Source organism: Rutidosis leptorrhynchoides, chromosome 4 (genome assembly GCF_046630445.1).
Source record: "Rutidosis leptorrhynchoides isolate AG116_Rl617_1_P2 chromosome 4, CSIRO_AGI_Rlap_v1, whole genome shotgun sequence".
Lineage (NCBI taxonomy): Eukaryota > Viridiplantae > Streptophyta > Magnoliopsida > Asterales > Asteraceae > Rutidosis > Rutidosis leptorrhynchoides.
In genome coordinates this window covers 483,848,164-483,870,716 of record NC_092336.1, presented here as the reverse complement: position 1 = coordinate 483,870,716, position 22,553 = coordinate 483,848,164, and positions in this window count along the sequence as shown.

Sequence of the window (22,553 nt, the reverse complement as noted above, 5' to 3'; positions counted from 1 at the left end):
TGCTGTGGTTTAGCCGTGAGATATCAGAAGTAAAATCTTCTCAACGATCAACCTTACAAGGGAAAAGTTACTGAGAACATAGAGTTTTGAATGATGAACTCAATGGTAAGTTTCGAAGGGCAAGAGGAATTGTGATTACTACGTGGTGTAGAATAATACGAAAATTTTTATATAAACAAGCAATGAAAATCTTTACAGAAGTTCGAGTCGTCTAAGGTGACAATTCAAAAAGGAAGTGAAGTTCTTAGTAAAACTAGAGTTATGTACAACATGGTAAAATATCTTTTGAATAAAAGAATTGATTTGAAAAAGTGAAAGTATAATTTTATATGTACTAGTCAAAAATAAGTAAAGGTAAATTTTATTTATATAAACATATACGATTTATAAAATTTGCACGAATGGTAGTAAATAAATTTATTTTATAGAATTTCGAGAGGATCGCACAGTAAAATAGTATATGTAAAATTTTGGCAAACAGAATTTTATATTTGGAGAAAGACTAAGAAAAATTGAGTGAAAGACCTTGAAAATTCCAGGTGATATTTGAGCAACAATATTGCGGGGTGTGGTTGATGACTAATATAAGTTCTTGGAATTCAAATGTTCATGTGTGAAGCTATTGCTATCAAGTGAGATATGAATGGTAGAGTTTGAAAACATGATAGTGAATGTGGTGTTTATAATATCTTCGTTTGAATATTCAAATGGAAATCTTGCGAGTGGTTGTCGCTTATCTTCGACGAGTTTCCTAATGGGTTTATGAAAATCTACACTAGGAGCGTAATTACCGTTAACAGGAAACATGCTTCGAAAAAATTCCGGGGGTGTCACTTAAGAATATGCATCCTTCCTTCCAGCGGGGATGTGATAATTAAGCGTCAAAGAGATAAGTTGTTTAAGAAAGAAAGAATGCAAAGCTTTACAACTTTTATGGTATAGGAGAATTTGTTAATCTACTCATGGGTATGAGATAGATAGTTTGGTTGAAAAACGAGCTCTTAGTATCTCTACAAATCAGATGATGATTTCCCTTCATGTAATAACATTGAGATTTTTGAATGAATGGCTTGGAAATTTTTCTTTGATTCACTTTCTATTCCATATGTCATGATATTGGAATTTCTATATGAATTACCGTAATATAATCACGTCGGCCAAGCGTCATTATATTTCACTAATTCATACTTCCACTTCAATATCACCCCATAAGGTCAGGACACGTGATCAAACTTTAGATAGTTGATGCTGGAATGTTGAGTCATGAGTAACATCCCTTAGTTTCAACAACTGAGATGGTCTTATAAAAGAACTCGCGTGAGTCAAAGAATACTTTGAATCACAATGGCGGAGTCATGTCATAAAGATATGCATGGATATGATAACAATCACATACTAACCGATCCTTCAGAGTCGGGATCATGCAAGATGGTAGGGTTTTGGCTTGATATCCTTGGGAAAGGATACATAATGTCAGAAGAGGTAAAAGCATGTAGTAAGATGGATTGGCAGTATAAAGATTAAGGGAAAGCACTTAAAACTAAGGCAGGAAAGGTCATAGACCTAAAGATTGCTGAGGCACCCACACAAGGCACACATAGAATGCAATCCCTGTTTTCTATAACAAGCCTTGGCTCTCCTAAATTACATAATGAGATAGGTATGGTGTCATTCTATTGTTGGAATACAAGTAAGTCATGACTCTTATTCTAAGAGTCAGACGTGTAAGTATAGTTCCTATAGCAAAGTGTTTCTAAAGATTTGAATGGTATAGGAGTTTTAGGCATAACAAATATAAGTGAACTTAATGCACATTATCTAGAATGTAATGCAAATAATCAATGCAAATCAACAACTCGGTTATAGACTAGACTCACTAATGCATCCTAACTATTCATGTTAGTCACACTAATGTAACCTAGTTCCCTATAACCAGAGCTCTGATACCAACTGTAACACCCCGCCAAAATTGGCATTGACGCGGATGTTAACTCTGGTCCCAGTGCTCGACTTGACTTCTAAGTAACAGCAGAGTTCTACAGCGGAAGCAAAGTATCTAAGTACCTGAGACAAAACATGCTTAAAAATGTCAACCAAAATGGTTGAGTGAACAACATAGGTTTAATAATCAAAACAAGTTTTTAGACCACAAGATTTAGTTATATAGTTTAATCAGTTCGGTAGTAGTGCTGAGGTGTATGATATCGAGACTAAACAAAGTTACCCCGTGATCACTTTTATTCGTTCGTGTCGTTAAATCATTATTATGTAACCAAAGACCAGTGGTTAAATGGTTAGAGATGTCGCTCTCAATAGGCCTACTCACAATAACTAAGTTCGCATTTATACGTAGCAATTAACGATATCATGGCAGGGATTTAGCATGAATCAAAGCATGCAGCACAGTTTGAACTAATCAAAAGAAAGTTTTCATGTACTTGTGTCTAAGCGTAAAACAATTTAAAAGCAAGCATGTGTCTCACCCCAAAGTTATAAAACAATTAAGAAATAGTAAAAAGAGGGGCTATGAAGTTCACCTTAAAATAGTAGGAGAAGATATAACAAGTACACGAATAATGAAGATCAAGAGTGATCTAGACTCCAACCTAAATAATAAATTAAGTCAGAATATATCTAACTTAGGTCGGTTCATAGTATGATAGTCCTAGTGCTTGATGTGGATTTAAAACCAAGTGACAAAAGATTTGAATAAGTATTACGTACTTTCTATTTTTAGTGAGTTTCTATTTTTAGAAATATTCTTTTTTTAGAAAGTTTCTTTTTATAGTAAGTTTCTATTATTTAAAAGTTTATCTATTTAGAAAGTTCACTTAAGTCAAACAAAAGTCAAATGAGAAAGTCAACCCAAAAGTCAACGACCAGCGTTGAAAGTCAACAAGACTCAAAACAATCTTTAAAACTTATTTATACTCATTTTAAAATCGTATTATCATAACATTAGTATTAGTAATTTAATGACTTAGAAAAATTACAAACTCAAAAATATTGTAAAAATGCCTAAACTGTCCACTTTGGGAATTTTTATAAAAATCAGTGGGACATAACTTGAAAAACGGCCAATGCCAAGTGTTAGTTTTTACCACAAAGAGACTACACAAAAACTTTCAGGATCCAACTCAATTTGAGCAACTCGTGCCAACCGATGCCGTTTTGACATTTCAGTAATTTCGTTTCAGCTTTTCAGAAAAAGTACAAGTGCGCTCAGGTGACCCACTTTGACAATTTTTAAAACGACGCCCGGGATTCGGCTTGAAAAACGAGCAGAACCAATAGCTTCCCCTTGCTATCAATATACTGCATTATTTATTTGACGATTTTTACAGCGTTTAAATGACCGCGGTGATCGACACGATTTCGACAAAAACTCATTTTCTCAATCAGCATTATTTTAAGAAAATTTATTTTTATAAACTTTGAAAAATCATAACTAATTCATAAAAATTGCAAACGACATGAAACAAGAGTCCAAACTTATTAATTTTTTGATACGCACGCACTCGCGAACTCAGAATTTTAATCTCGGGTCGCACACATATCGAGGCAACCCGAACAGACCTGGTCGATTTCATATTTATTAATATTTTTATTCCAAAACTTGTTTTAATCGTATCTTACAAACCGTTCATCAGATTTTAACGTTCTTTATATATTTTTGAGTCGCAACATCGATCCCGACATGATGGTGATATCCGATCAGTCCAGATCAGTCATATTTTTCGAGACAAAAGCTGCTGTATTTATTATTATTATATACATAATGTATATAAACTTCAAAATTTATTATCATGAGTTCTCTACATCCGTTTAACGTAAATCTTATATGTAACTTGCACTACTCTTTATGAGGATCACAATGAGCAAGTTAGTTTCATCATAAAATATTGGCAAGGTGTCCAAAAAAAATATTTATATTTCTGTCCAAATTATTTAATCATTAAAAATCATGTTTTTAACATCTTTTAATTATCCAAACACCATAAAAATTATCCACAAGCACTATAACTATACATACAATCAATATAACATATAAATAACTAATAATTGAAAAAGATGAAGTTTAGGTCTACCTCAAATCAAGAAAAGAGACGGATAGAAACGTAGAACGGATCGAGAGAAACACAATTATGCAATTTGTTTTGAAAGATGATGAAGAAATAGTGTGATAAATTTAGCCGATTGATTTTTGGGGTTTTGGGACTTTGGTTCGATCGCACCAATAAGCAGATCGCTAGTTTTTTTTGTTTTTTGTTTGTTAAATAGGATGTTATCGATATCAGTTTAATATAAATTGCAAGGATTAGCAAGATTTTGTGGAATTCTCCTTGTTTCTTGGCCGACCAATTCCCATACGTAAGTTTGAAATTTATTTTATTTTTTTTAACAAACAAACCTTATCTTATTTTCAAAATATTTAACAAGTTAAAACAATACTTGTACTAATCCCTCATGGGATTCTCGGTAGTACAAAGTAGTAATATTATTTATGTATATATATATATATATATATATATATATATATATATATATATATTTTCTATAAGTATAGTAACTTAATTAATAAAAAATACAATTAAAAGAAAATTGATAACCCATGACCACCACATATGGGTCGACCGAATTGGGCTAGGAGAATGGGCCAACACCAAAATTAAATTTCATGTATTGGTCCGAACGATTAAAGAACTCGATCCGCTGAATAAAACGTTACGCGGTTTATAATACGCGAGAAGAATAATAATTCAAGAAAAGTAAAACATAGGAATATTTTATTAATTCAAATGACATGAAAGTGTCGTATAAAAGAATTCGGATTTGGAAATCATGAATATATAATTGTTGGTTTGGAAACCGAGACGATTCATCTAATAAAAACGTTATACGTAGGAACGTACTAACACGTAGTCACTCATTAATTTTGATGCTCGTAATATTAACTAAAGTTAAATAATATAAACTTTAATTAATATATTGTGTTGCCCAAAAATAAATATCTAGTCAACGTTGTATTAAAGTAGAGTAATTACTTATTAATTTCAATATTAATAAGCATGCAGAAACCCTATGGGTAAAATAGTCATTTCAAGTATGGAAATTGGAGGGTTGTTATAGTATCCCCCTGTTAATGAAAACTTCGTCCCGAAGTTTTAGGTAGACTTCTTGGATGCATCAGCATTTGAGAAGCGATGGGGATATTTCCGCCTCATCTGGTTTTCACGTTCCCAGGTATACTCGGGGCCTCTACGTGAATTCCAACAGATCTTAACAATAGAAACTGTTGTTCTGTTTCAAGCGTTTGATCTCACGATCCATAACTTCTATAGGTTCTTCTGTGAAGTGCATTTTATTATCAATGCGGAGGTAATTCAAAGGGATAACATGGGTGTCATCTGACTAGGTTTCCTTAAAAGGGATTGTGATATTTTAGTCGTACAAGCATTTCAGTAAGTTGGACACCTGAAATATGCAATGATCATTACTGAGTTTATTTGAAACCTTGAACGTTTATGTCACCATTAGGGCGGACAATCAGAGAGAAGTACTTGGAGATCACAGCCATGTAGTTTGATTTATGGCTTGTGTTTGTTAGATATGTTACCGACTTCAAATTCCGAAAGATAACCATAGACATGATACCTTTGATTTTCAAGAAATATTTAATGTGAATAGACGAAATGAAATTCCAGCTGAGGAGTCACTAATCAGGCTTATATGTAAAGCAAACCATAATTACTAAAATGCCCTCAGAATGGTATGAGTGATTAATGAAAGATATCGTTCAGTATATTATAATACATACGAACTTATCCTTGGAAATAGTTTTTAGTAGCACGTTGTAGAATGTAACTTTATGATCATAATTTCAGTTACATGTCAAATCAGGGATCGAAACTTGACTAGGATAATGTCCAGTTGCAACCCACGAAGGAAGAAATGTTTAGAGTAACCACATAAATGTCATAAACGTTTAAGGTAACTCCTTTAGAAAGGATATCGAGGATTTTAAATTATATTTGTGATAGGAAACCACACGAAAAGGTGTGATCTCTTAATGAGATAGACGTTCTCGCTCAGATGGCGAGTCAATCTATCATTCACTTATGAGTTTAAGTGCGGACGAAAAGAAATATGAATCATTGGCTACAAAGAATAGTTTACACCGAGTGAGGAAATATCTGAAAAACGCTTTCTTGTGTAAAAAAAAATATTAAATCATAGAATTGACGTTTTACGAGGTTGCTGTGGTTTAGCCGTGAGATATCAGAAGTAAAATCTTCTCAACGGTCAACCTTACAAGGGAAAAGTTACTGAGAACATAGAGTTTTGAATGATGAACTCAATGGTAAGTTTCGAAGGGCAAGAGGAATTGTGATTACTACGTGGTGTAGAATAATACGAAAATTTTTATATAAACAAGCAATGAAAATTTTTACAGAAGTTCGAGTCGTCTAAGGTGACAATTTAAAAAGGAAGCGAAGTTCTTAGTAAAACTAGAGTTATGTACAACATGGTAAAATATCTTTTGAATAAAAGAATTGATTTGAAAAAGTGAAAGTATAATTTTATATGTACTAGTCAAAAATAAGTAAAGGTAAATTTTATTTATATAAACATATACGACTTATAAAATTTGCACGAATGGTAGTAAATAAATTCATTTTATAAAATTTCGAGAGGATCGCACAGTAAAATAGTATATGTAAAATTTTGGCAAACATAATTTTATATTTGGAGAAAGACTAAGAAAAATTGAGTGAAAGACCTTGAAAATTCCGGGTGATATTTGAGCAACAATATTGCGGGGTGTGGTTGATGACTAATATAAGTTCTTGGAATTCAAATGTTCATGTGTGAAGCTATTGCTGTCAAGTGAGATATGAATGGTAGAGTTTGAAAACATGATAGTGAATGTGGTGTTTATAATATCTTCGTTTGAATATTCAAATGGAAATCTTGCGAGTGGTTGTCGCTTATCTTCGACGGGTTTCCTAATGGGTTTATGAAAATCTACACTAGGAGCGTAATTACCGTTAAAAGGAAACATGCTTCGAAGAAATTCCGGGGGTGTCACTTAAGAATATGCATCCTTCCTTCCAGCGGGGATGTGATAATTAAGCGTCAAAGAGATAAGTTGTTTAAGAAAGAAAGAATGCAAAGCTTTACAACTTTTATGGCATAGGAGAATTTGTTAATCTACTCATGGGTATGAGATAGATAGTTTGGTTGAAAAACGAGCTCTTAGTATCTCTACAAATCAGATGATGATTTCCCTTCATGTAATAACATTGAGATTTTTGAATGAATGGCTTGGAAATTTTTCTTTGATTCACTTTCTATTCCATATGTCATGATATTAGAATTTCTATATGAATTACCGTAATATAATCACGTCGACCAAGCGTCATTATATTTCACTAATTCATACTTCCACTTCAATATCACCCCATAAGGTCAGGACACGTGATCAAACTTTAGATAGTTGATGCTGGAATGTTGAGTCATGAGTGACATCCCTTAGTTTCAACAACTGAGATGGTCTTATAAAAGAACTCGAGTGAGTTAAAGAATACTTTGAATCACAATGGCGGAGTCAGGTCATAAAGATATGCATGGATATGATAACAATCACATACTAACTGATCCTTCAGAGTCGGGATCATGCAAGATGATAGGGTTTTGGCTTGACATCCTTGGGAAAGGATACATAATGTCAGAAGAGGTAAAAGCATGTAGTAAGATGGATTGGCAGTATAAAGATTAAGGGAAAGCACTTAAAACTAAGGCAGGAAAGGTCATAGACCTAAAGATTGCTGAGGCACCCACACAAGGCACACATAGAATGCAATCCCTATTTTCTATAACAAGCCTTGGCTCTCCTAAATTACATAATGAGATAGGTATGGTGGCATTCTATTGTTGGAATACAAGTAAGTCATGACTCTTATTCTAAGAGTCAGACGTGTAAGTATAGTTCCTATAGCAAAGTGTTTCTAAAGATTTGAATGGTATAGGAGTTCTAGGCATAACAAATATAAGTGAACTTAATGCACATTATCTAGAATGTAATGCAAATAATCAATGCAAATCAACAACTCGGTTATAGACTAGACTCACTAATGCATCCTAACTATTCATGTTAGTCACACTAATGTAACCTAGTTCCCTATAACCAGAGCTCTGATACCAACTGTAACACCCCGCCAAAATTGGCATTGACGCGGATGTTAACTCTGGTCCCAGTGCTCGACTTGACTTCTAAGTAACAGCAGAGTTCTACAGCGGAAGCAAAGTATCTAAGTACCTGAGACAAAACATGCTTAAAAATGTCAACCAAAATAGTTGAGTGAACAACATAGGTTTAATAATCAAAACAAGTTTTTAGACCACAAGATTTAGTTATATAGTTTAATCAGTTCGGTAGTAGTGCTGAGGTGTATGATATCGAGACTAAACAAAGTTACCCCGTGATCACTTTTATTCGTTCGTGTCGTTAAATCATTATTATGTAACCAAAGACCAGTGGTCAAATGGTTAGAGATGTCGCTCTCAATAGGCCTACTCACAATAACTAAGTTTGCATTTATACGTAGCAATTAACGATATCATGGCAGGGATTTAGCATGAATCAAAGCATGCAGCACAGTTTGAACTAATCAAAAGAAAGTTTTCATGTACTTGTGTCTAAGCGTAAAACAATTTAAAAGCAATCATGTGTCTCACCCCAAAGTTATAAAACAATTAAGAAATAGTAAAAAGAGGGGCTATGAAGTTCACCTTAAAATAGTAGGAGAAGATATAACAAGTACACGAATAATGAAGATCAAGAGTGATCTAGACTCCAACCTAAATAATAAATTAAGTCAGAATATATCTAACTTAGGTCGGTTCATAGTATGATAGTCCTAGTGCTTGATGTGGATTTAAAACCAAGTGACAAAAGATTTGAATAAGTATTACGTACTTTCTATTTTTAGTGAGTTTCTATTTTTAGAAATATTTTTTTTAGAAAGTTTCTTTTTATAGTAAGTTTCTATTATTTAAAAGTTTCTCTATTTAGAAAGTTCACTTAAGTCAAACAAAAGTCAAATGAGAAAGTCAACCCAAAAGTCAACGACCAGCGTTGAAAGTCAACAAGACTCAAAACAATCTTTAAAACTTATTTATACTCATTTTAAAATCGTATTATCATAACATTAGTATTAGTAATTTAATGACTTAGAAAAATTAAAAACTCAAAAATATTGTAAAAATGCCTAAACTGTCCAATTTGGGAATTTTTATAAAAATCAGTGGGACATAACTTGAAAAATGGCCAATGCCAATTGTTAGTTTTTACCACAAAGAGACTACACAAAAACTTTCAGGATCCAACTCAATTTGAGCAACTCGTGCCAACCGATGCCGTTTTGACATTTCAGTAATTTCGTTTCAGCTTTTCAGAAAAAGTACAAGTGCGCTCAGGTGACCCACTTTGACAATTTTTAAAACGACGCCCGGGATTCGGCTTGAAAAACGAGCAGAACCAATAGCTTCCCCTTGCTATCAATATACTGCATGATTTATTTGACGATTTTTACAGCGTTTAAATGACCGCGGTGATCGACACGATTTCGACAAAAACTCATTTTCTCAATCAGCATTATTTTAAGAAAATTTATTTTTATAAACTTTGAAAAATCATAACTAATTCATAAAAATTGCAAACGACATGAAACAAGAGTCCAAACTTATTAATTTTTTGATACGCACGCACTCGTGAACTCAGAATTTTAATCTCGGGTCGCACACATATCGAGGCAACCCGAACAGACCTGGTCGATTTCATATTTATTAATATTTTTATTCCAAAACTTGTTTTAATCGTATCTTACAAACCGTTCATCAGATTTTAACGTTCTTTATATATTTTTGAGTCGCAACATCGATCCCGACATGATGGTGATATCCGATCAGTCCAGATCAGTCACGTTTTTCGAGACAAAAGCTGCTGTATTTATTATTATTATATACATAATGTATATAAACTTCAAAAATTTATTATCATGAGTTCTCTACATCCGTTTAACGTAAATCTTATATGTAAATTGCACTACTCTTTATGAGGATCACAATGAGCAAGTTAGTTTCATCATAAAATATTGGCAAGGTGTCCAAAAAAAATATTTATATTTCTGTCCAAATTATTTAATCATTAAAAATCATGTTTTTAACATCTTTTAATTATTCAAACACCATAAAAATTATCCACAAGCACTATAACTATACATACAATCAATATAACATATAAATAATTAATAATTGAAAAAGATGAAGTTTAGGTCTACCTCAAATCAAGAAAAGAGACGGATAGAAATGTAGAACGGATCGAGAGAAACACAATTATGCAATTTGTTTTGAAAGATAATGAAGAAATAGTGTGATAAATTTAGCCGATTGATTTTTGGGGTTTTGGGACTTTGGTTCGATCGCACCAATAAGCAGATCGCTAGTTTTTTTTTGTTTGTTAAATAGGATGTTATCGATATCAGTTTAATATAAATTGCAAGGATTAGCAAGATTTTGTGGAATTCTCCTTGTTTCTTGGCCGACCAATTCCCATACGTAAGTTTAAAATTTATTTTATTTTTTTTAACAAACAAACCTAATCTTATTTTCAAAATATTTAACAAGTTAAAACAATACTTGGACTAATCCCTCATGGGATTCTCGGTAGTACAAAGTAGTAATATTATTTATGTATATATATATATTTTTTTTCTATAAGTATAGTAACTTAATTAATAAAAAAATACAATTAAAAGAAAATTGATAACCCATGACCACCACATATGGGTCGACCAAATTGGGCTAGGAGAATGGGCCAACACCAAAATTAAATTTCATATATTGGTCCGAACGATTAAAGAACTCGATCCGCTGAATAAAACGTTACGCGGTTTATAATACGCGAGAAGAATAATAATTCAAGAAAAGTAAAACATAGGAATATTTTATTAATTCAAATGACATGAAAGTGTCGTATAAAAGAATTCGGATTTGGAAATCACGAATATATAATTGTTGGTTTGGAAACCGAGACGATTCATCTAATAAAAACGTTATACGTAGGAACGTACTAACACGTAGTCACTCATTAATTTTAATGCTCGTAATATTAACTAAAGTTAAATAATATAAACTTTAATTAATATATTGTGTTGCCCAAAAATAAATATCTAGTCAACGTTGTATTAAAGTAGAGTAATTAGTTATTAATTTCAATATTAATAAGCATGCAGAAACTCTATGGGTAAAATAGTCATTTCAAGTATGGAAATTGGAGGGTTGTTATAGCTATGATTAATAAACATCACGAGTAATCAAAATTTTGAACATTAAATGACTATTAATGCTTATAAATTACACTTTGGTTGACCAGATGACTATTAATGTTTTTTTTGTTTGACCTGTTTTTGGTAGAATATAACCAACGCTACCCATTTGTGTGTTTAAGTGGTTTGCAATGGCCAACTCTTTTGAACGAGTCAGGTTATAATGCCATATTAAACAAGTTGGGCGAGCTATGTAATGGGTGATATATTTTAAGGTTAGAATTGTTAAATCTATTGTACTAAAATATGGTTACGAAAATCATATTACTCAAATAATATATTTATTCAAATGAACAGTAGGAGGCTGTAAGCACTTAAGACTACAATTTGAGTAATTTTAGACTCTTTTGACCTGTATAACATACGTGAGACTAAGAACAACTCAAATCGACCCATTGGGTCAAACTTTCTGCCTTTTTATATACTAAGTGCATAGACAACTGTAAATTGTTTCTTATTCTACTTACCTTTTTATATACCTTTTTTGAAGTTGCATTTCTTGGTCCATTTTAATTTACAAAATTTTGATCATGTGTATGTGGATAGCCAAAGCTGGTGTGACACTTTCAAATAAAGTTTTTTTTTTTAAAAGCAAGACCCCAAAGTGAAGTTGGTGGAGATTGAACTTTGGTCTCCTTTGAAGATCCCCAAGCACCCAATCACTCAAATAAAGTTGCTTTCGCAAACCCAAATGCACCAAATTTCCCGCGGTTAGCTCAAGGAAAGAGTAAGGGTTGAAGTGAGTTTCACATCTACTAATGTTGGAATTAGTAGCCTTAATCTATGTTTTTTGTGTAAAGCAAAAAACTTAATCAAATTATGTTTATATCATCCATAAAAATACTTGTGATACTCTTTTTATCATACCGTAATTGATATAGCATAAACGTTTCCAGTTTGTTTAATTAAGAGTCGCCGTATAACGCACGGGCTCTTAAAGGCTAGTAATAATAATAAGGGCAAATGGTCAAAAAAGTAACCTAAATTTCTCAATTTGACAATACAGGTAACTCTCAATTTACTAATGTTTTTTTGAATGATCAAAATTTAATTAATAACTAAACGAACATTTTACAACATTAAGGGACTCAAAAGGAACCCAGAATAAGTACACGAGATCTAAATAAAGACTACCTATACACATGTGAAAAAGAAAAAAGTAAAAACACGAGAAGCACAAGAAAAACGTAGGCAAGCATGAAAAACCTTTCCTCACCCGAACCACACAACGAGAGAGACAGGACTTGTAATAACAAGCTGGAATGGAAATGAAGTGCAATGTCGATACCTCAGCTACAAAGCACCTCGAAATCATACCAATTAATCTCTAACCGAAGGTCGATCGAGGAGTCAAGAAAAAAACTTGTATTTTAGCCAATCCTACCTTCGGATTTGGGTTAACATCGAATGCCATAGGGTTGGTTATCCACTTTAATCATATTAACCTTTTTTCCTTGACAATTAATCCACTTGAAACATTTGGTTTGAATTTCTGAAACAATTTTCTAATGCACAAAAAGGATTACGATTTTTAATTTTGCACAAAAATGACTACAATTTGAAAAAGTGTGAAATTGGAGGTAACATTGTCAAATTCATTAACGATCGTTAGTAAAATATACACGATTGGTCCCTGAAGTTTCTTAAAGATTGCACCAAACGTCCTTTATCTATTCATCAGCACCATCAGCTTCTCATCTTCATCACCGCCATCTTCATCCAATTGTGCAGAATCCGGTGAACTCAGGCGGCGACTCGTGGTGGTGTTCATCAAAACTTGCTCAAAACTTTGAATTAGCACACAAAAATTTGCAGAATGTTGCGTGACATCAAACTTAACACTTCCGCATTTCTAGTTTTTCACGTAACATCCTCAAATCGTCACATCAAATCGATTTCAGTCCTTATATTTCCGGCAGGCCCGGTCTAATGAGAGAGCAAAGTGATCATTTGCTCAGGGTCGATTTTTTAACGGCCTAAAATAATGATTAGAACCAGGTTGGACTATTTGCAATTATACCTGCTTGGAGCCCAATTAAACTTTACAGCCCATTTAAGATTCACAACTTATAAGCAAAGTTACGCCCGGTTTGGCTCACAGAATCCAATGGGAATCCAATAGGATTCCGGCGGAATTGGAATTGAATTTAGACACGCTTCGTGTCTAAATTCAATTCCAATTCTGCCGGAATTCCATTGGAATCCATGAGCCAAACGGGGCCTTACATATTGGGGAATGAATTCGTCCGAATATTTATCCTATATTTTTAATTTTATATTGTAGAGATTTAGAAATTTAGATAGCGATTTTTTTCCATCATATTTTCTTATTAATAATCTAAACAATCTTTATGTAAAGTCGATCAAATCCTATGTTTTAAGCATTCTTCGTATTTTCGACATTCTTTTTCTAATTTTGTTTCTTATTGCTTTAATAGTTAATAAAATAATACTTAATTAGCCAAAAAAATATTACACTCTTTCACAATCTCCAAGTGCTCAAAATAAGAAAAAAGGGAAAAATAATAAAAAAAAAAAAATTAAATTGAAGCATAGTTTTTTCGAACTGCAAATTCACACACCCATTAACACAAACATATACAATATTTCACGAATATGTCATAAACAGGATTTAAATCATTAACCTCACGGTTTGAGGGCTACCACAATACTGGTAAGTTAAGAGCCGTTTGACAAATTGAAGCATAAAGCTCTTCGGGGACATCCGATAAAATTGAAGTATAATTATATTGTACTTTGAGGTAGTTTCGTGTGAAATGTTACTAATGTAAAAACATGTTACGCATGTATAAGTTCTTAATTAGTTAGTTAACTTCTTAAAAATTGAATCATAACACAATCTCTTAAACGTAACTATTAGAGATAAGTTTATATAAAGTTTTAATTAATTAATTAATTAATTAATAACATGAATTATTCAATTGACACTTTTTAGAGCTCTTATATAGCATGCACAATGACAAACATGTTATAGTTTTGGACTAGTATAAACGTTCGCGTGATGCGGCGAAATTGTGTAGTTATTTTAACGGATTGATAAGTATATAAAAATTATTATAAGAAAATATGTATAATAAAAATTTTTCATACGTGGTGGATCGCATTTCACTATCTCCGACTATTTTCGTCTTTTGCTTTTCAAATTATAATTATCTAATTTGGAAAAAATCCTATGCAGTCTCAAATAAAAGCATATTGGCTATGTAATTTATTTTTAATCGATTATTTGATTTGAAACTATATAATCATTACTTGAGATTGTATAAACATTAGCAGAAATTGCGTAAACATTACTTGAAATTACATACCCATTATTCAAAATTACAAATTATTGAAACTACAAAGCCGATATTACATAGCTATTATTCGTAATTATATAGCTGTTATTTGAAATTTCGTAGCCATCATTTAAAATTGCATAACTATTATTTAAAATTTAATAACTATTATTCAAGACTGCATAATCATAATTTAAAATTTAATTATCATTATTCAAAATTACGGTGTCATTAATTGAATAGTAATAATAATAATGATAATGATAATTTATATTAATATTAATAATGATAATAATAAAAAAAATAATAATAATGTATGTAAGAAAGTAATAATAATAATAATAATAATAATAATAATAATAATAATAATAATAATAATATGTGTAAAAAATTAATGTGTAATTTTATTATTATTATTATTATTATTATTATTATTATTATTATTATTATTATTATTATTATTATTATTATATCATCTTTATTATTATTATTATTATTATTATTATTATTATTATTATTATTATTATTATTATTATTATTATTATTATTTAGTTTTTTGGTTTGTTTATTTTTGGTCCTTGAGAGTTCGGTCCCTATGGAATAAAAGATCATTTTTGTTCGTGAAAATTTCTTCTTAATGGCTGTAGGAAGTATGCATGACCTGTAGTTTTATAGATATGATCGGATAGGTGAATTATGGCCCTTAAGAGTGACCTCGATACCGTCATTAAAAAAAAAAAAAAATAGAGCCCAAATGAACAGTGGGCTTTGTAAACCTAATGGGGACAAATGTCAGTTCGTTTAATAATAAAACTTTAGACCTCTCCAAACTATGACATACTTTCACACCAGAACTAATTATCACATCAGCAATACATCATCATTTTTTTTTACCGAGATTAACCCATAACTAAATCACTCACAACCATAACACACTCCGTCATAAAAATGGGACCCACTTAATACCAATGTATAAGTATTAAAGATGAAAGTATACTTTATTTATTCATCACTCTTTGTACTCCGTAGTTTACAAATTTTGCACGAATAATTCTTTTATATGACGTACATTTGAAATGAGTGTTGATAGATTTAGTAATCTTCTTACTTGAATGTTTATTTCTCGGATCGATCCTCACCACCGCCCAGCCCACCGCCCAGGTGGGCGCCGATGGCACGGCACCGCCCAGGCGTCACCCCACCCCATCGTACTCCCTTTCGGGCATTTGAATCATATAACAGGATGGTGTAATTCGGTCAAAAATGACCGTTTAGAAAAAAAAAAATAAATTCTAACGGCTATTTGCAACGGTTATCTTTTTTTTTTTTTTTTTTTCATTTCTATACACTCTATATAAATCATAATCCATTTACTCATTTTACACAACTAAAAACTACACTCCATTCCAATTTATTTCATTCATCTCTACATTTTATACAATCTTTTTTTTCCCCAAACAATGAGTTCCAAAAAAATCTCAAACAAAGGCAAAACGAAACAACACCCGCAAGTTCAAGACCCGAATGCTGTCGGTCGCGACATGATGCAAAATTTGCTTTATCAATCGCAACAAAATATCAGGTTTTCTCGCTTTGCAAATGCTAATCCATCTAATGCATTTGCGGGTATGTTTCCAAACATACGCACACAACAAACTCAACATCAACAATACTTCACCAACCAAAACTCAACATCAAAAATTTTAGCCGAGCGTTATGTGTATGTTTCGGAATATCCGGATGCGGGAAACGACCAAACTTATAATTCATTTTGGGGTGAAGTCCAAAGATAATACAATTCGTTAGTTAAGGAGCAAAGGCGTGCGGATCAAATAAGTGGTAAATGGGCTAAAATTCAAAGAGATGTGAAGATTTTGTTTTTGGTATTTATTCGAAGATTGGGAAAATGTGGCAAAGTAGTTCGGGGGAGGAAATTATGAATGTGGCCCGAAAACAATTCAAACACCAAACCAAGGGCCGACAATTTGCTTTTGAGGATGTGTGGCAAGTTTTGAGGGATTGCCCAAAGTTTATGGAAAGTGAAGGTATATCGGCTACCAACAAAAGAAAACAAGTCGATGAATTACCAATTCCAACCGAGGCTAGTTCGAACCCGTAAATTAGCACGAACCTCGACCCAACCCAATTTGAAAATTTATTTAAAGATCACAACCCGATCCGACGTCCTCCGAGTTGAGCTAAAAGTCAAAGGGATTCGTGCTCATCCAATGCTGCGAGTCTTATGTCATCCGACGAAGTTCGGATAAAGATAGCTCAATCCGCCGAAGCTTCTCAACTAGCGGCGACTAAAATTTTGGAAAAGCTTTGTGAAGAAAGCGATACGACGACAATGTTGAAAAGTTTGAAGCTTCTTTCCAAATGCAAGACCCGATTATTTATTGTACATGGAGTATATAGGATGTACATAAGGTGTGTGAACTGTGGTGTAAAAAATAAAAGCTTGGAAACTGATCAGACCTGTGTGCGTGCCGCGCAGGGTCAAGTGTGCGCGCCGCGCACTTGGCCTGGCGACAGATTTCTGCTTTTTCTAATTTGAGTTAAATGAAGGGCATTTTGGTCTTTCACTGGAGGACGGATCTGTATCTCATCAATCTTAGAGAGAGAGAGAGAGAGAGAGAGTTCTAGAGAGAGAATTGGAGTTTCGGAGAAGAAGGAGCTTGAATCAATCAAAAGCTCGAGTGTTAAAGTTGCTCATCTCGCTCCTAGCTACGTTTTGGTAGTGTTGGTAAGTTCAAACTCCTAGTTTTCATAGTTTGATTATTGTTCACAATTGGGGTTTGGAATTGTGTGTTCTTGTGTAAACCCACTAGTTGATAAATAAGTATATAAGCTAGTAAATGGTGTTGATGACCATTGTTGATGGGTTTTGGGTTGGTTGATGAAATTGATTAGTCGATAATCATGTTCGAGTGTATTATCACTAGTTAACTTAGGTTATAAGTGATTTAAGGTGTAAGCTTGCCAAATTGGTGTTTTGACTTGAGATTAGGTCAAAAATGGGTTTTGTGTTAAATGATGCAAGCAAGGTGTTTTGATGATGAAACATTGAGTAAAATGTGGTGTTAGAACATAATAACTAGTTGATTGTGATTATGGGTGTTTTGGGCGAGATTTGACTTAGTCAAATTGGAAGTAAGTGTTAATGGGTCGAAATTGTAGCAAGTGTCAAATTGGGTTGGTTTGTAAATCTACCCTAATTGTATTATTATTGTGTGATTAATGGAATAGGTACTTTCCATTGATGATTACGGATTTTGGTATTGCATTGTTCAAGGCACCAAGGTGAGTGGAATAATTATATGCGTAGGTATATAATATATTTATTTGTTGTAGCATGAGATGTGAAGTGTCGATGTGCTAAGACACCATATTTCACGTGACGAGTGACGTATTGATATGCTAAGACACCACTCAAAGTAATATGATGGGTGAAGTGTCGACGTGTTAAGACGCCACCCGGGATGAAGTGTCGATGTGTTAAGATGCCACCAGGAGTGAAGTATCGATGTGCTAAGATGCCACTCCAAGAAAGTAACGGATGAAATGTTGACGTGTTAAGACGCCATCCGGGGTGAAGTATCGACGTGTTAAGATGCCGTCCCAAGCAATATGAAGAGTCAAGTGTTGACGTGTTAAGACACCACTCGGAGTGAAGTATCGATGTGTTAAGATGCCACTGAAACGACCCGTCCATATTACTATAAACTTAGTACGTTATTCATCGGTCCCATAACGAGGTATTTGACCTTTATATGATACGTTTTAGAAAATATTGCATTCGTTTTATAAAAAGTGCACCATTATTATACATAATGCATGTTTTAAACAAGTGGGCGATTATTTAAGAAATAATCCCCATAATACTTCGGTTTCCAAATACTACACATGTGACATAACATTCGAATATAATACATCACAAAGGTTTTATTGAATGCAACACTTCATTTAAACAAAAGCAAGAGACTCCATGCACAGCTTGCTCATATAATGCAACAGCTGAAGACTTTCTTAAGGACCTGAGAATAAACATGCTTAAACAGTCAACACAAAGGTTGGTGAGATATATAGGTTTAAAGCTAGCATCGATATAAATATAGTCCACAAGATTTCATAGTTACAAACATTTCAATAAAGATATTCTATAAGTTGTTGAGCGCTTCGGTAACCATACTTAACCAATAATATGGCATATTCCCTTTATTATGAAATCTCCCTACACTGTACCAAGTGTAGTAAAAACGAAGTACTATGCAACTGCTTACGATACTAGAGCGACTAGCCCAGTTGGGGTTGTAAAATCCGATAGATCTATCAATAGGATTCGCGCTTACATGCTCTTACAACATGTAAATATTAGTTACCAAGCTATTATGGAAGATATGCAAGGTGGTATAACTCAATGTAGAATATATTTTAAGTACTTGTGTCCATAGCGTAAAACATAAAATGCATGTATTCTCATCCCAAAATATTTTAGAGTTTAAAAATGGGACTATATACTCATTGTAGTAAAAAATGGGACTATATACTCACTGTAGTAAAAGTATATTAATAATAAGTTTTCAACTTATTAAAAATATGGCCGTCGTCCTTGAATTCACGAACCTATAACAATAATAACGATTCAGATAATAATACATGTGAACAAAATTAATATAGCAAGTTCATATCATATCTTCAATCACATGTGATTTTTTAAGTTCATACTTTCAATCACGTGTGATTGCTTAAGTTTATATTTTCAATCACGTGTTTTAAGTTGTTAAGTTAACATTCCAACGTTAGTAGTCCACAATAATTAGTAAATATATAGATTGATATATCACCTTGAAATAATCAAGACATTGTATACACGTATTGTATAAGACTCAATCATGACCCACAATACCGCTATTGTAGTTAAACGTATTGTGTATGTGGTGTCTTTTGATTTATCTAACGTATTGTGTAACCATGACATGTTAGAATACATGTATAATATAAGAAAAGTTAGCTAAGATATGGTTAGTATAGATTTTTGTAAAATCATCACGTAGTCATTTTAGCCATTTTTAACCAATATTGTTTTGCTCATAATTTCTTCATTATAAATCCGTTTTGAGTGAATCAAATTGCTATGGTTTCGTAACGAATTGAAATTTGTAAAACTAAAATGAAAAAGTGGTGGTTTATTGTCGGAGTTACAGGTTACATGCCTATTTTTAAAGAGGTAGTCATTTCCATCGAAAGTACGACATCTTGATGACCATTTTGAAAGACATACTTCTACTTTGTGTTTAACCATGATTTTTGGATATTTTATCATGTTCATATGAAATATAATTTTCCCATAATATAAACTTTAAAATCAAAGATTATGATAGTTTTTAATTATCCAACCCAAAACAGCCTCTGGTTTTACTACGACGGCGTATGTCCGATTTTACGGTGTTCTTTGTGTTTCCAAGTTTTAACTCATTAAGTTAGCATATCATATAGATATAAAACATGTGTTAAGTTATTTTTAAAAGTCAAGTTAGAAGAATTAACTTTGTTTGCGAACAAGTTTAGAATTAACTAAACTATGTTCTAGTTTATAAACTCTTATATAGATAGCTATAATTATATGAATTGAACAAGAGTTTTGGTAAGGCTAATACCTTGATTTAAGAAAAGGAAGTAGCTGAATATGAAGAGGATTTCTAGAGCTTGAAAGACTCCTTGGAAGGGTGCTTAAAGATAACCAAACTTAGAAGCAAAACTTAAATCAAAGGAGGTGTTCTTGATTACTACTTATATGGTGTTTATGGATTGTTTTTGTAACTAGTTTTTGTTGTAGATAATGAAGGCTTATTAGAACTTGAAGAGAGGATATTAGAGGATGTTTTTAGATAGAAAGAATAAGAGAATACTTGGAAGAGAATTGAAAGTAGAATGGATGTAAATGTGAGTAAAAAAATATACCATGTAAGGCCTTTATATACTACTTGTAATTTGTTGTTTTATGACAAATATCTAGGATAAGTTAAATACCATGAGGTCATGCATGACATAATAAGATTGATGATGTCATGCATAACATAATACATCAATCATGCAAATTACTATTGGTATATATGAATAGTAAATACTTTATGTTGTCTTTTTTGACTAATATCTAGTATAAGTTAAATTGATGATGTCATGTATGACATAATAAGATTGATGATGTCATACATGACATAATACTCCACTAATACAAATTTTTATTAGTATATATCAATAGTAAATACTTCTAGAAGCTTCGTATAATACGTGTATATATACTGTATGAATACGAGTAGAATTCTTGAGAAAAATGAACGGAAATACGAGTATAGCTATCCTTTATATGTTTTTGTATATTATTAAGTGTATTTAATACTTTTAAGGTTGTATTTATACTCATAATACATTGTATGTAAATACATTTTAACATAAGTTAATTACGTCGTTTAAATAGTAACATATATATTGTTCGAAAACTCTCTAAATTAGTAGTATGAAAATGTATATATAATACCTTGTGAATATACTTAATGAGATATTTAATTATCATATTTTCAAGTTAAATATATATATATATACACATATATATAATTAATACAAATTATGACGTTCGTGAATCGTAGGAATAAAAGGGTAATTGATTATATGAAGATAGTTCAAAGTTTTTGAGATTTCCACATTACAGACTTTGCTTATCGTGTCGGAAATATTAAATCATTTAAAGATAAAGTTTAAATTTGGTCGGAAATTTTCGGGTCGTCACAGTACCTACCCGTTAAAGAAATTTCATCCCGAAATTTGATTGGGATGGTCATGACTGACAATAAGTATATTTCATGACTTATATGAGGTGGAAATTAGAGTTTTATCATCATTGAGTAATATGGATAAAACAACTCGATTATGTGAAGAGTACAAGCGAAGCTATCGCAAAAGAGTGAAATGAGAAAAATAAAGTTTCGTCATATCTTTTGACATAGATAGGGTTGGTTTTCGGAGTTCAAGGGATTTAGAGAAAATCTTCGTAATAAAATTTGGTTTTTCGATAATTAAGAAAATTAGGATCTTCTTTGGTTAAATGCAATAATCTGTTTTGATTGCTCTGTCGAATATTTCACTATAAATCCCCTCCCTTCGTTTCTTTATTTCCAAAACCCACCCTTCTATTCTTTTTCCCTCAACTAATACTTTAAAGCATTCGTCAATATGCTCCATCCAGTTCTGATTCTTGATATACTCCTAACTTTTATATCTGTTATTCTTCTTTTTCATCTGTCGCAGGAAGAATCTATTTACTTCTCCTATACTCTTGGTTTTATAGTGTTTTTAGTCCTCCCGTGTCTTTATATTTCTTATGCATCGATATATACGGTTTGTAATTTCTGGGGTCTTGTTGGGTTTTATATCTTCCCTTATATTTCGATGTCTCTGCTTCTGTCTTTCTATAACCATTGACATCTACAGTTAATACTCTCTCCAATTTGCTGTGATTTATACTCCTCTTTATACTTCGAAGCTTCATGTTTTTGTCTTCTCTTCTCGACCTTAAGTACAATAAGTAATTGTCCAGAATTCGTGGGTATGGATTTCGAAATGAACATAGTTAATGTTCTAAGAAGGAAATTGTAATGGCACGATCTTGATTTGTAAAATTACCAGAATATCCGGAAAAATAGAATTATCAAGAAGATATGTTCTTAATTTGTTTGGAGATCAGGTAGAATGTAAGAGTCATGTAATATGGCACATGATAACATTATGGTCTGTGAATCATCATGTTTCATTAGAAACTCAACATGCCTTACTGTAATATAATCACGTTGATCAAGTGTCATTA